The sequence below is a fragment of the Myotis brandtii genome, unplaced genomic scaffold, assembly GCF_000412655.1.
Source record: "Myotis brandtii unplaced genomic scaffold, ASM41265v1 scaffold493, whole genome shotgun sequence".
NCBI lineage: Eukaryota > Metazoa > Chordata > Mammalia > Chiroptera > Vespertilionidae > Myotis > Myotis brandtii.
Genome location: NW_005368827.1, coordinates 4,012,443 through 4,019,677, shown reverse-complemented (window position 1 = coordinate 4,019,677; position 7,235 = coordinate 4,012,443).

The following is a 7,235-nucleotide window of genomic DNA, read 5'->3' as shown; positions in this document are numbered from 1 at the left end:
AAACATTCAACCAAAATAAAGTGTGTGAAAACCTCTATAATACACAAATTGGAGGGGACACACTGGAAAATTTTAACGATTGTAAAGAAACTTTCTTGTGTCTAAATAGGGACATTTTGGTCCCTTAAATTATTTCTCAAAGACAATTGGGATCTTAAAAAGCAAATGTATGCATGACTGCAAGCACAAGATTCCTGGGTGAAGCACTTTCTGCTAAGCTCGAATAGTTCAGGAGGTTGGAGCCAAAGAGAAATCGCTCTTTGCGTTCCCTGTTTCCTAGCTACAACACTGACGTAAGCTCCCACATAGGCAGCTGGAAATGAGTTCTGACTGAAGCAATTATATAAATGTCACTGTAGGCTGTTATCTTATCAGACTTTTTTTCTTTCAGAGTCCCGGCATCATCTTTCAGGGGTACTGGATTACTTAAGATAAAGAGGGAGCATAGATATATTGCCACAATAAAAACAAAGATGTCTCAGACACTGGCTTTATAACACCAGCTACCGATGGAGACTGCTTGAAAGGATATGTGAAAATAAAAGCAAACCCAGCTCACTCACGGGTCAGGCAGGAATGCTAGTCTACCTTGCAAAGATCCTAGACATTGACTGATTTCTCCGTTACATAGTTTGCATCTTACTTAAGGCAATTCTTTCAATGCAAGGTCACAACAAAGCTTGCCACAATGCCTTTTATTAGGAAAAGCATCTAAAATCTCACCGATACATCTGGATTCTGTGAGACTCATTCAACTCTCTGAACAATAATACCCATAATATCTGTATCCAACTGTGCACTCAGTGAATGAGCACAGACCTGCCACTTTGTCTGACTGAGAGATGGACAGAGGGCAAGTGGGTGAGGAGGGGGAATGCAGTTCTGGATGTGGTGAAAGGGAGGTGACCTCAGCAAAATGAAAATTACATGTCAGTTTTCAGCTACAATTCCGCTAGAAAACGGAGAAAAGAAAATCAAGTTAATTTTTAGAAAAGTTTAATTCAGAAAAGCACAGTCTGTCCAGATTGCATTTTTGCTCCCGATTGTTTATTTCCTCATCAGGAGGAGGATCATCCTTCACTCCCATAGGTACATGACTTGAGGTGCCCCCCAATGGCAGAAGTACATGGCTTTGCCTCATATGACTCTTTGACCAACGTAATATAAGCAAAAGTGCCAAGTGGCCTTGTTAGCAAAAGATTGAGAGTGGTCGTTCTGTGTGGCCTTGGCTCTCTGCCTTCTGCCACCAGAATGCTCCTTCCCCGTGGCTCCTGGAGTTAGAACACAAGTGAAGTGAGCTGACCCAGGTGCAAGTGAGTAGGAATAAGTCCTGTTCTAAATCCAGAGATGTCATGGTCGTTTGTTACCAAAGCACGACTTAAGAAAACCAAGTAATATGTGATCTCAGATTAAAATTAATGGCTCAGTGTCGGCCTATGGACTGAAGGGTCTTGGGTTCAATTCCAGGTTGCAGGCTTGATCCCTGGCACTGGTCGGGGGACATGCAGGAGGCAACCAGTGGAAGTGTCTCTCACATTGATGTTTCTCTCTCTCCCCCTCCCTTTCACTGTCTCTAAAAATCAATGGGAAAAATATCCTTGGGTGAGGATTAACAAAAAAAAGTTAAATAAGTATACAAATAAATAAATAAATGTGCCTTTAAAACATCAGGCACTTTTACTGACCTCAGCCATATATTCATTCAACAACCCATAATGAACTGTCATTTGTACTTTCCCCCCGTCTTTATCAATTTCTAGGCTGGGTTTGCTTGTTGGTCTGGCATTGTGCAGGTGTCACCTAAGCCAGTTTAAGGGAATTCAACAGATAAAAAACTAAGGATTCAAAATTAGGTAGAGAACTTAGAAACCCATTCTCCACTGGCAACTTGATTAAGATGTGAGAATTGGCTTAGACGGATCATAGTGGCCTTTCAAGTCACAGAAGAAAATGCCTCTGTTCATGCCAGTTCCCTGTCTAAAGTGACTGCTCCTGCCTCCTTAGCCACCTGGAGTCTGCACTCTGCTCTGAGCCTGGCGTGTTTGCTATCACCACCAGAGCTTTCATTCTAGGCCTGGCCTCCACCTGAGCTTCAGCAAGTGGGAAGCGAGCACCCGCTGTGTCCTTGGACCCAGTTAGGGCTAAAAGAGGAAACTGAAGGTGTGAAAGAAAAAATGACACGTGAATATTAAGAAGGACTTTAGCTTGCGTCTTCAAACTTGGAGTTTAACATGCCTTCCACGATACCATGATGCCCAGAGGGTTGGGTTCTGTAACTTGCTTTTTATTTTCAAAAGCAAGAAAGTTTGCTGAATCGTCTCCAGTCCCAAAATTGCCCAAGAAAAATATGTATTGAAAAGAAAACTTCCAGATTTGCTATACATCACTTGTGAAATATTGTTCAAGAAATAATTCTTCAACTCGTTCAGTCTCATTAGTTTTCTCCTTTGAGGGATGGGAAAATGAATCTTTCCAGCAAAAATCAAATTTGTGCTTGACAGCCAGTTGAGCTCAGAGGTCAAAGGATGAATGTGGACCATTGTGGTGTATTCCCATACATTCAATCTTTTGTCCGCTGGCACAGCAGGTAGGATTTGAAAGAGAATCTGCCCTTGTCTAAAAGAATGATTTTTTTTAATGGCTGAAAATATTCAGACCGAACCCTGAGAGCAGCCACAGTCAGTGCCACTTCCCAATGCTAAAGTCAACTTCTGCTTATACTTAGGATTCGCAAAATACTTCAAAAGTAGTTTTTATGGAGTTGTGTGTTTACCCTTGGGGACGCGATAAGAGAGAAGGAGAAACAGAAGAGAACTTTTCAAGGAAGAGCCTCAGAAAAGATTGAGAATTTCCACAAATGCTTAAAAGGGAACACACACAGATAAGCCCAAGGCCAAGGTCACCATACACCAACATCCCTGTCAAGCTTCAAGGTCCCAGTGAGGTACTAGTGCGATTTCAGTCGTAGCTCCCATGCTCTGTTCTTACCAGGGCTTTGTAAAAAGTAAAGGACGAGGCTCAAAAATAGGGATAAACATCTGAAATAAAAATCAAAAGCAGAAACTCTGGTTGTTTCTTGCCCTAACTCACTTTTTAAAAACTCTGTCTCCAGGTAGATGATGCACTTCCCTGAGGAAGAACCTGCTATGAGCATTCAGAAAAGAAGGTGATGTCGAATACCCGCACATCTGAGTCAGATTTCTAACTCAGAGCAGGGCTCCCTGTGGGGGCTGTGAAGTGCCGATGATTTGTAGGCATAGGGACAGTCTCACCATCTTGAAGATCACACATGTATCTGATTTATTAGGCAATGATGATGTTTACATTCAAAAAAGTAAAGGACATGGTCAGATAGATTTTGACCTCCCATTTCTGTGTGGGCCATACCTTCTTCCTTCCTCTCTTCAGTTCAGGAGGCTCCTGTTCTAAAGGATTTCAATTGCACCCTCTTTCAAAACAGTTCTTTGCTCAGCAAATCAGTCTTCAAAAGACTTCATCTTAGTTCGCATGCCCATCAGTCTCTCTCCTGACGGGGCCCAGGGTCTGGCTTCTCTGCTGAAGGATGTGTCGTCACCCAGGACTCAAGTCACTAAAACACCCCCAACCATCGCTGCAAAGGGATAAGGAGACATATGAGAGGCTTGGTGAGTGGGACAAATGAAAACAGGTTTCTGAATTTTAGTCCAATATCTGATGCCAATGGGGGAAACAATTTCACGTACCAAATGTGCTGGAAAAACAATTATTGATCTCAATACAATTTTTAAATGGTGAGAGAGAGTAGGGAATGTCATTTTTATCCAATGTCACAAGAGCTTAAAGGATATGAGACTACTCTTTAAAGATTACATTCAGGGAAACTAATGGAATTGTATTGCTATACAGAGATGTTTTTTAAAGAGAAAAGCTGAAATATTTATTTTGGGGCTATGAAGTGTGTTTTCCTATTAAAATTATAAACATGTGATTTGGGAAACAGTCTTAGTTTGATTACAGCCTCTTGATATTTGGTAATATTTCCACATTGAACAATGATGAAGGCATACTGGTAACAAGAGTGATTGAGTAGCTGTGGTAAAGGAAGCAGCCTGGGATGGTGGTCAATGACTTAGGAGTTGAACTGAGAGGGACCAAGTACAGTTTTGCCACTTACTTACTGCTAGGCAAGTAACTTTATATTTCAATCATCAGTTTTCCCAACTAAAAATGTAGGTAACCATACTAATTCCTATTTTCTGGATGTACAAGAATTATTTTTTAAAGTACAAAGCATTTTGTATAGTATCAGTTGCACAGCAAGTACACAATAGTCACTTGGAAGAACCTGCTATGAGCATTCAGAAAAGAAGGTGATTGTCGAATGAGCACACATCTGAGTCAGATTTCTAACTCAGAGCAGGGCGTCCTACGGGGGTTGTGAAGTGCCGATGATTTGTAAGCATAGGGACAGTCTCACCATCTTGAAGATCACACACGTATCTGATTTATTAGGCAATGATGATGTTTACATTCAAAGAAGTAAAGGACATGGTCAGATAGATTTTGACCTCCTATTTCTGTGTGGGCCATACCTTCTTCCTTCCTCTCTTCAGTTCAGGAGGCTCCTGTTCTAAAGGATTTCAATTGCACCCTCTTTCAAAACAGTTCTTTGCTCAGCAAATCAGTCTTCAAAAGACTTCATCTTAGTTCGCATGCCCATCAGTCTCTCTCCTGACGGGGCCCAGGGCCTGGCTTCTCTGCTGAAGGATGTGTCGTCACCCAGGACTCAAGTCACTAAAACACCCCCAACCATCGCTGCAGAGGGATGAGGAGACGTATGAGAGGCTTGGTGAGTGGGACAAATGAAAACAGGTTTCTGACTTTTAGTCCAATATCTGATGCCAATGGGGGAAACAGTTTCATGTACCAAATGTGCTGGAAAAACAATTATTGATCTCAATACAATTTTTAAATGGTGAGAGAGAGTAGGGAATGTCATTTTTATCCAATGTCACAAGAGCTTAAAGGATATGAGACTACTCTTTAAAGATTACATTCAGGGAAACTAATGGAATTGTATTGCTATACAGAGATGTTTTTTAAAGAGAAAAGCTGAAATATTTATTTGGGGGCTATGAAGTGTGTTTTTCTATTAAAATTATAAACATGTGATTTGGGAAACAGTCTTAGTTTGATTACAGCCTCTTGATATTTGGTAATATTTCCACATTAAACAATGATGAAGGCATACTGGTAACAAGCGTGATTGAGTAGCTGTGGTAAGGATGCTACATTTCTATAAAGGGAATCTTGATTTATAATAATATAGACTAAAAGGAAGCAGCCTGGGATGGTAGTCAATGACCTAGGAGTTGAACTGAGAGGGACCAAGTACAGTTTTGCCACTTACTTACTGCTAGGCAAGTAACTTTATATTTCAATCATCAGTTTTCCCAACTAAAAATGTAGGTAACCATACTAATCCTTATTTCCTGGATGTACAAGAATTATTTTTTAAAGTACAACGTTTCAAATTAAGATGGGAGTTAAAGTTAAGGGGCACTGAAAGAATGACAAATATACTCTACAGTTCATTTTTTTTTCTACTTTTCCCAAACATATGCACACCCTTCTTACCATTGTCAGGCTTTAGGAGAAAAGGTCCACTAACACATAATGGCCTTTCCTCTCTCTATGTACAACTGAATGCACATTCATCCCATCTCCAAAGGGACAGAACCCCCATCTGAATAGATCGTTTGTACAATTCAGTGCAGATTTATTACTCTACATATGCACACCCTTCTTACCATTGTCAGGCTTTAGGGAAAAAGGTCCACTAACACATAATGGCCTGTCCTCTCTCTATGTACATTCATCCCATCTCCAAAGGGACAAAACCCCCATCTAAATAGATCATTTGTACAACTCAGTGCCCATAAGCTCTGGACTCACCCATTCTCTTTCGGTTTTACGATGCTATCTCAAAACTGCATAAGCTCTTTTCTTGTTAAATTGCAGGGATAATTGCCATCAACACAACACACCTGACAAAAAACTGTGGCAAATGAGGGGGAAAATAAATTGAAAATAAAATGAAACTGTGTAGCACTAAAGTTGTTATTTTTGCAACTGGCCTTGAGGCTGTATTTATGACTTGATCCACCACATCCTTTACCATGTACCCGGTCCCTTCCCTTCAGTTCACATCTCAGTTGCTTGGGATCTTTTTCCTGGTGAATGACTCAATGTTAATTGCTGAGGTTTGCAAATACTTAATAGTCTTGACTGGCTAAGGCAGCGGTTCTCAACCTGTGGGGTCGCGACCCCTTTGGCGGTCGAACAACCCTTTCACAGGGGTCGCCTAAGACCATCCTGCATATCAGATATTTACATTAAGATTCATAACAGTAGCAACATTACAGTTATGAAGTAGCAACGAAAATAATTTTATGGTTGGGTCACAACATGAGGAACTGTATTTAAAGGGCCGGAAGGTTGAGAACCACTGGGCTAAGGGAACTGTGGCCCAAGAAGCCACTCTGAGGATTACCTTAGCTCATTTCTTGCATCTTCTCTCTCCTCTCATTGTTAATTAACAATCTTAATTCTTTGATGATCACACTCAATCACCTCAGCCCAAGGTAATCTCCTTTTCTACCTGTTTGTACTGTCTCTGAAGAATCCCCAAATGGCCAGAAGGCAGGCAACACTTCCAGTTTGCTGGAAGCATTGGTGATCCTCTGGTGGGAGTAGTCCCTTAAAATAATAAGAAAATAAATGAATGGTCAGGCATAAAGGCTGCCTAATAGGAAATAGAAGCCCCAATGCATCACGAGAATAGATCAATCTAGTTCACAGAACTACTATCTTTGAATTGATGTGTCTGTTGGCTTTTTCTGAGAGATGTGCATTTAATATTTTGCTGTATATACATTTTACTGCTGCCCCCCTACCCACCTATCTCCTGCTTGCTCGCTCTCGCTCTCTCTCTTTTCCTCTGTCTCTATCTCTCCCTCTCTCTTTCTTCCCCTCCCTCCTTCCCTCTCTTGCTGTATGTTGTCAGGCTCAGTTATGGAAACAGTGAATATGTGTGTGATGGGACAGGGAGGAAGAAGTTGTGGAATTAAAGGTCTAGAATGAGATGCTATAGGTTTAGAGAGGGGTCATCAAGCAGTAAACTGAGAAGCCCAGTATGACCAGCTACTGAAACCGCCCAGCAATGTGGGAACTTGTGGAGAGGGCTATGGACGCCA